General features: G+C 40.4%; 1 protein-coding gene across 1 annotated transcript in view; it reads left to right on the plus strand.

Moving 5' to 3' along the window:
• Positions 1 to 9468, plus strand: part of efna3b (ephrin-A3b) — an 83824-nt gene that overhangs the window by 3705 nt on the left and 70651 nt on the right. The gene's annotated exons all lie outside the window — the stretch shown is intronic.

Below are 9468 nucleotides of genomic sequence, written 5' to 3' on the forward strand. Positions count from 1 at the left end.
ACACACACACACACACACACACACACACACACACACACACACACACACGTGCGTACGTGCGTATGTTTGTGTTATTATACTTGTGAGGATATAAACGTTTTAGGACAGCAATTGTATGCATTTTACTTTTTTAAACCCTAAAACCTGTGTTATATACTCGAGCTGTGTGCCTGCGCCGTACACTGAAAACAGCAGATCTTTAAGCTCACAATGTGTTGCAGCGTGATGCATTGTGTGAGCTAGTAGGTCTGCCATTTTTGGTGTGCCAACGTAAGGGCAACTTAAGTATAATGAAGGCATAACTCCAAGACGAAACCCTAACCCTAACCGTAACCTGAATATTGTTGCTGAGGGGCAAAAAACAATTTGTATCCCCATATTTCCTTACTATGTTTTTAACGGGGTACTTCAACGCAAAAGTACAAAAGTAGCAAAACTAGCTAATCTACAAGCTCGTAGATTGGCTATGTTCACAATTTTATATCTTTAAAAAGAAAATGATGATAAAAAAATCAACGGTTCAGGGCTTACGAGGTTTCCACCCGACAGTGACGATATGTTCCTAATTGTAAGCCTAAAAACCATAAAATGAACCATAAAAATGACCATTTCTCTTGTGAGGACGCACACACACACGCACACACACACGCACACGCACGCAAAATATTATAACTGCACTTTTTTAACTTTACAACTTTATGACGTATTTACGTTTGAAGTTTTTTTCTCTCCACTTCTCAAGATGGAGACGACTGTGTGTGTGTGTGTGTGTGTGTGTGTGTGTGTGTGTGTGTGTGTGTGTGTGTGTGTGTGTGTGTGTGTGTGTGTGTGTGTGTGTGTGTGTGTGTGTGTGTGTGTGTGTGTGTGTGTGTGTGTTACTATACTTGCGAGGGCCATATGAGAGACATGTTATGGCTCCACAATTCTAGTAGTATAGTAGTAAGGATACACAGAAAACACCATCATGCATCATGGTCCTTTTCTAGACTTTCTGGTTCCGATTTGACTCCCTCCTTATGCAGATCGCTGTTGCAAAATGGAATTATTTATATATATATATAAGCAAGGCAGCAGTTTAACCGACCGGGAACGCATCTCTGTCATTTTAGATTTCTTTGGCTATTTCTTTTTTAATCAGGAAAATTTGTGCAAATCTTTAAATATATATTTTTTAAAGCGAACATTTGGAAAAAGATTTTGTTCCACAGACCCCCCCCAGAAGCAAATATTTGAGTTACAAATGTTACAAATATATTCAACGATTTGCACAAATTTTCACAATATTTCAAAAATAGCAGATCTACAAGCTCCTAGCGTGGCACTCGGTGCCGCACTATGAGCAGAGATGCGTCCCCGGATTGAATGGGTTAATGACATAATCCATTGCTTCTCAAAGTGGGGTCTGGGGACCCCCAGGGGTCCTTGGGCAGGGGTGGTTCCAGCAAAATTAGTTAATTTAGCGTCACCATCATTTTAACCACTTTAACCATATTTGATAGTTTGGCTGTATGGCCCACAAGCTCACAGCTTGTATGTCTGCTATTTTTGGGAAAAATAGTGTCTAATCTAATCTTCTAAAGTGAACATTTTTAACTAAAATCTTTGCTTCCCGTTGGTCCCTGGCAAAGAATCATTTCAGATGGGGGGTCCGTGGCCAAATACATATCATTTTGGGGGGTCCTTGACATGAAAACGTTTGAGAAACACTGACATAATCAGTACATGGGATCGCCTTGTAGTCACATAAGGCGCTTTTTCAAATACAAGAATTATATGAACTGTGCCGTGTCATGCAACACATTTCACAGGTTCTGTTTATTTTTTTCTTTTATCTTAACCCATTAAGACCTGGAACTGTGTCATTTTTTGATTTGAGCTAAAAAGCATTATTTTACACTTTGGGCTATTTTTTTTAAATCGTGAAAATGTGTGCACATCTTTTAATATATATATTTTTAAAGCAAACATTTGTAACTAAAATCTTTGCTTCTGGGGGGGTCCCTGGAACAAAATATTTTGATGGGGGTCGGCGGCCAAATACATATCATTTTAGGGGTGATTGACATCAAAAAGATTGAGCACCACTGATATAGAAACATACGTTTTTCAGAAAACTGTTGAGATTTAGGAGACATGTAGAATCGGCTTCAGGTCTCAATGGGTTAAAAGAAATGATTCCTTGCTGTAGGGAAACCATGTTTCACATGTGGAACGGACGGAGCCCACATGATTGAAACCACAAGCAGACAGTTATTGATACCTGCCAATAGTTTGTTATAATTAGTTATTGATTTAGGCAAACACGTCACTCCAAGGCTGCATGGGCTCCTTGTGTCTTCTTCCAGAGTGGATTTTAATGTCCTTCTACTTGTCTGTCTGTCTATTTATTTGTATGTATGTATGTATGTATGTATGTATGTATGTATGTATGTATGTGTGTGTGTGTGTGTGTGTGTGTGTGTGTGTGTGTGTGTGTGTGTGTGTGTGTGTGTGTGTGTGTGTGTGTGTGTGTGTGTGTGTGTGTGTGTGTGTGTGTGTGTGTGTGTGTGTATTTATTTTAACCTTTATTTAACCAGGCAAGTCAGTATAAGAACAAATTCTTATTTTCGAAGTTGGTCTGTCAAGAGGCCTGATGAAGTAAAACATCAGATTACAAACATGGAATGCAAACAAAACTATTATTATAAACCTTAGAAACAAGTAAATAAATATATATATACACCAATAAAAACAAACAAGTCACCCATTAGTCTATAAGGGGTCTAACACTCTGCAACATTTCTCCAACCGGTTGTCCAACATTGTCTTTAAAAGCTGACTCAGGGGTAAAAAAAAAAAGTCAAGTTTTTTCAAATATTTCTCACTCCCAATTTAATTTGTCTGTCAACTAATTTCACCTACAGTACTGCTAATGTACCCTATACTGGCTCACCTGCCAGTGAGGAGAATGTAGCACATACATGGGCAACTGGCAGCCCGGGGGCCACATGCGGCCCCCACCTTCACTTAATGCGGCCCGCAGGTTAATATCAGAATACCGATATATATTATTGATTTCAGCTCTTTACAATTACAAACATGCAAACATGACCCGCTTTAACTACTTCAGTCTATATTAGTAGCTTAATGACTTGTCACGGTCTGGCTCTCTGCCTGTCTATTTCTCTCTTTCTGTTCTGTCTCTCTGCCCTGGCCACGCCCACATTCTATTCCACCACACTTCAGTCGCAGTTACACACCTGTCCCCACTCCCTCATCGGCTCAGCAGTGCCATGCCCATTACACACCTGTGGACGCTTCTCCAATCACCCTGCTCCCTATAATACTGGACTCATTGCATACAGCCATTGTCAGATCATAGTTTGTTGTCTTGATGTTCATGCCTTGGTGTTTCGTACTGCTGTTCGTTCCTTTGGACTGTCTTGCCAACCGCCATTGTCTACTGTTTGATTCCTGCCTGCTTCTATGCTGTAAGGTTTGCCTCATTCAGTCATTAAATACTTTGAAATCTACTCTGTTTGTTGTGACTCTGCATTTGGGTTCAAATCACTCTGCATCCGTGACATGACTAGCATTACAATTCTATTGTCTTTTTTATGTCCAATGTATTTGTAATTTAAGTTCATATAAGGTTAACATAATGTATAACTAAATGCATTTGAAATGAAATAAAATGTTACTTTTCAGGATTCCAATTCAAAAATAACAAAAAAATAGCAGATCTACAAGCTCAAAACGCGACGCGTTTTGAGCTTGTAGATCTGCTAATTTTTTTACTACTTTTGTGTGACATAGAATGGTGAAAAAAGGTTAAAATACGGAGAGACAGTATATGACTCTATGTGTCCCTCTGGACAGTGAGTGAGGAAATATAGTGGCCCTCTCCATCATCAAAGTTTCATCACCCCTGATGTAGCACCTCCGTCCTACTCCTCCCATTCAGCACTCACCCTGCTGACACCCTAGACCCTAGGAGTAGGCTACGTGCGGTGACAAAGACCACCCTCCCCACCCCGGTGTCCCCCTCCCCCGCCCGGACATGGACAATTGTGCCCTTGTGCCACCCGAGACGTCCTAAAACAAATGGTGCTTGTGCAAAATCTTTTAATCTATATATATTTTTTAAAGACAACATTTTTAACTCAAATCATTGCTTCTGGGGGATTCTACAAATGTCTTCTAAATCAGAAAACAGTTTTTTTTTTTTTAAATGATGTTGCTATAATATGCTATATAATATCAACTTTTTTTCATGGCAAGGACCACCCAAAATCATATGTATTTGGCCGCGGTCCCCCATCTCAAAATATGTAGTTCCAGGGACTCCCCCCCCCCCCCCCAGAAGCAAAGATTTGAGTTAAAAATGTTAGATTTTTCAATTAATTCAAAAATAGCAGATCTACAAGCTCGTAGCGCGGCACTCGGTGCCGCGCTACGAGCTTGTAGATCTGCTATTTTTGAATAGCCAAAGAAATCTTAAAAATGACAGCATGCGTGCCCGGTCATAATGGGTTAATGTTCCTAAAACAAATGGTGCCATGCCTCTCTCTGGCAGGTCGTTCCAGAGTGATGACGAAGCGAACGCTGGGTTGTTTTTTAAACCTGTTTTTGAACCCCCCCCCCCAAATAATCATGTTTTGACAAGCACTTGGAATTGTAGGAGTTGAGGCATTACATTTACTGGGTTTCACAGATAAATATCGAGAGAATAGCTGATCCACATGCTCACAACGCCTTGTGAGCATTGGCTATTTTCACAATTTTTGCCTCTGTCTTATATTATTTGTAATTTATTTTATTTTCTAATGGTCTTATTTTTATTCATTTATTTTATTTTAGAGGTGTGGAAAAGGTCCTTAAATTGTCCCTTTAGAAATGCAGATAGTATACCCAGTATTACTTACTGTACTGTATGTTGGTTTGTTTACTGTTGAGTGAGAAAACAATGTTGCACGTTAAGCTAATCATCTGGGGACCCCCCCCAAAAAAATACTAGTTTAGGGACCCCCCCGTGGGGGTCCAGACCCACAGGTTGAGAACCAGTGTATGTAGACCAATGGTTCTCATTGTGAGCTTGTAGACTGATAGGGTTTAAGAAGTGGTTAAACTGATTTCGCTGGGGACCCCCTGGAACCCCCTCAAGGACCCCCGGGGGTCCTTGATTTGCATTAACAATGGAAGGGTTAGGGCAGGGGTAGGCAATTGAGATAAGCCTAGGGCCAATATCACTCCCAGACATTCCATCGCGGGCCGGGCCTCCCCGCGAACATGCACGCACGGCATGTGCGTGCACAACTCGCGCCCGCGCGCCGCAAAATTTTTCGGGTCTAATTCGGGTCTAACTCGGTCTAATTCGGGTCTAATTTGGGTCTAATTCGGTTCTGTTTGACCAATATAAATCAACATTTTTTCCGGTTTAAATATCAGCACAGGCGATTTTTCTGGTGATTTTTTTTTTCTTCTCCATTTTCCTCTAATCTAGCTATAAAATGTTATAAATCCTTTAAAATGCATCGTGTTTATGAGTGCATGATTTCAAAAGTGGGTTCAGGTTCTATGAAATAAGTATTTATAATTATTTTAACATTAATTTTTAATACTTTTTTTATAACACTTTTCAGTAGATCATTCATACTGTATCTTTACTAATATGTGACTGATGGCACCAACAATGTGAACATTAACATAATTAAACCGAATTAAAATCAGACCAAGATAAAAGATGAATCCATTTGATCATGGAGTGCTTGATTTCAGAGTCTCTTGAAACGAGCGCTACATTAGTTATAATTACAATGCGCCATTTACTAACTAAATAAAAAATACATAGGGGGGCGCTCGCTGTTATTTGTTCAGTCTGTCGCTTGATTGCAGAAAACATTTCAGCTGCTGCTAGTGAGCGAGATACAAACAACAACAATGGCGCTATCGAAAAGTTTGAAGAGGAAAGTTGACAGTGAAAACAGAGTGTTTAGAGAGGAGTGGACAGATCGGTATGTGTTCATCTTACCTGGTTTCACGAATGCAAATCCATTTGTTTCTATTAGTAAAGATACAGTTTGAATGATTTACTGAACTGTGTTTTTATTTCATACCATACTACCAGGCCTGGAATTTCGTCATTTTAGGGGCAAGGCCACTTGGCCTTTGGTGTCGTAATTTTTTGGAGGGCACAAAGGCCAAATGCCAGGGCAGGAAGGCCATCCAAAAAAAAAAAAGAAAAATGATTTTTAAGTCCCCGGAAATAATGCATTTAACTTGAAGGTTAAGGATGATTGTATTTTAATATATTATAAGAATTGTATAACTATCTGTGAAATATAACCCATTTATTTCACAAAATAATGTGTTGGCAAATGACCAATATTTAGTTATATAGGTCTCAATATGTCACATTCAGCCCTGGACTTCACTGACTGAAGTAGGGGTCACATTAATCACATTAGATTCACGGTATAATTAGGGGTCTTCAACCTTTTCAGGCCAGGGACCCCCAAACTGATGGGGTGATGGAGCAGGGACCCCCTACCTCGTAGGGTAGGGGTAGGCTACTATATATATATCATATATTTATGTATAAAATTGTGTTTTATATAAATAAACATGAAAAAATTGCCTGCTCCTATGCACAGGTTGACCCAGTAGGTGTGCAAAAGGACCTTTCTCAGGGGCGTCAATTGGGTATGGCAAGGCATGGCAGGTGCCATACCTTGGCTCCAGAAAAAAAAGAGAAAAAAAATCATGAATAGTAGCCTAATGCAGGTGTAAGACCATTGTGTTTGCATTGTGTTATAGGTATAATGCATATTTTCTATGCATTTCAGGGGTTTTGGGGGGGTTGACCCCCTAAAAAATGGATAGATGTCCCTTATTTTAATCTCTGGGAGTTGGCAACCCTAACCTTGCCATACCTTAGCTTTTGCTGAACTGACACCACTGATCTTTCTCTACAAAATATGTATAAACATACCATGTTATTGTGCATTCATTACTAAGCTATTAAAATATGTCATGTTATGTTTAAAGACAAATTTACATTTTTGAGAAAAAAAAGTTTTTAAAGTTTTTAAAAACATTTTTTTTTAATCAAACAACAATTTTGCGGACCCCCTGCAGTACCTTCGCGGACCCCCAATGGGGGCGCGGACCCCCTGTTGAAGACCTCTGAGAGATTTTATGTATTTTCCCCACAAGTTATTTTCATTCAAATGAAATGTGATTGAACTTGCACTAATAATGACTTTAGTTGATTTTCTCTCTTTAAAATATAGTATTTCTTAATTATTAATGATTACAGCTTGTAGATTGGCTATTTTCACGATTTTAAATTGTTTTTAAATAATGATAAAAAAGGAACATACAAGATTTCCACCCAACAGCCATAATATATAGCCAATATATGGTTCTGAATCAGTGTATTAGTCTGTTTTTGCAGATTTTCATTCTAATTGGCTACTATGCCTGCATATGAATGTCATGGCCCTGGATAGGTCACCCTGGCTTGGCGGAGATATGCCCTGTTGCGCACAAGCTCCGCACACTGCAGCAGCAGGTGAAAGCAATTCACTAACGAGGGCTGTGTTGCGCACCAAAAACGAAACTGTCACATTCTAGATGCTGAAATAAACTTCCCAATTAGAACATTGTTGACAAACGAACAGATATCATGGATGTGGTTTGCAAAAGGATAATTTATTTCTTGTCCATCAGAGCGGTGAGGTCACTCTTTTGTATGATATTGATAGCCTAAACTTTTAATTTGTTTGCAGTTATTCTGTTGCTTGCTTTATATTAAGACTCATAATTTGGGGATTTTGCTGTATTTTATTAGATGTATTCATCTATATTTTGCTGTTGAAAAAAACATCGGGGCACATCGGTCTGTAGGACTAGGCTACTACGGAATCCTCTCTCTCTCTCTCTCTCTCTCTCTCTCAGGCTAGAAATCAAACCTACCCTTGATTAGTTCAGGGTGCGTTAGATGTATCTCCTGTTTGGCCCGTTAATGCTTTTGTGTCTATTACACTGTGTTGCGGGATTCCGAAGGTTCATAGGAGGCTTAAAATCAAACCTACCTACCACTGTGTATGTTGTAGCTGCGCAGCTTAACCAAAGGGACTGGTGTCTAAAAAAAACGTATTGACAGGAAAATCGCGCAGGAAAAACTGTGAAATCAGTTGCTGGGCGCAGCTGGGGCACCACGGCCACTGTGGCCGTCAAGGCATGTCATTATTCGAGGGGCACACGGCCAATGAGAGGGGCAACGACGGCCATGGCCGTCGTGGCCGCCGTGAAATTCCTGCCCTGCATACTACTGCTTGTTTGCTATTTCAGCACCAAGTGCTGTCCAGTGTCCACTGACTTTTTTTCATGTCATTGAGCGAGCGCCGCCCACGTTATACCCCGCTGTCATTCTCTGGGTGCATCCACATATCTCCGTCAAGTTACCGTACGGACGCCGGAAGTCCCATCCACTCCCATGTTAAGTTTAAAACCGGAAGTACCGTTCCGGGTTTTTTTTAACATGGGAGTGGACGGGGCTACCGTCGCGTAGCCAGCGTACCGTTGCACGCTAGCTTACGGACATGTGTGGATGTACCCACTCTCAACATGGAGTAATAGTCATTATTTAGGTGGGGATAGTTTCTGTATTTGGATATAATAGATATAATAGCGGCCTATATGTGAGACTATCGGTCTGATACTGTATAAAAATAAAATCCCTCCCCCCAAAAAAAAATCAAAAAATATTTTTCCAAAAAAATATATATATATTTTTTCAAAAAAATTAAATTCTCAAAATTATCTCACGGGCCAGATATTATTTCTGGGGGGCCAATTCGGCCCGCGGGCCGCCTATTGCCGACCCCTGGGTTAGGGGGTACACAAATTTTTTGGTCGGTGTCCAAAACTCACTTATAGGGGGCGGCTACACCGCCCCAAAAATCACACCCAGTGTGAAGTGGGCGGTGTGGTCACAGTGGTCATCACAGTGATGGAAGTGCTTCACTTTAAAAAAAAAACATAAAAGTGTGTTTTTTAAGTGCTATAGTCCTATATAGGGCTGCACATGTGTCATGTGTTTCTCTAGCCAATCACAGTCCTGAATTTGCAAAGTCAGCCAATCACATTACAGCTAGTGGTGATGACACTAGCTGTAATGCGATTGGCTGACTTTGCAAAAGTATAGATTTGCATTGACTGTGGAAGGGTTAGGGTTGTGGACTGCGTTGTAGACTATTGGCCAATCACGGTGCAGGATTGGTCAGTGTCCAAACCTCACTTATAGGGGGCGGTTACACCGCCCCAAAAATTAGCAACACATAATACATTTCCTGAGTATTTGCTCGGTAATGTGATGTGTCCTTGTCCTGAAAGAGGGTTGGGAACGCCTGTAGATGTGTTGTGTTGTGTTGTGTTGTAGTGTGTTGTGTTGTGTTGTGTGTTGTGTGGCTGTGTGTGGTGTAG

This window comes from Gymnoscopelus microlampas, assembly GCF_963454915.1.
Source record: "Gymnoscopelus microlampas genome assembly, chromosome: 3".
In the NCBI taxonomy this organism is placed as follows: Eukaryota; Metazoa; Chordata; class Actinopteri; order Myctophiformes; family Myctophidae; genus Gymnoscopelus; species Gymnoscopelus microlampas.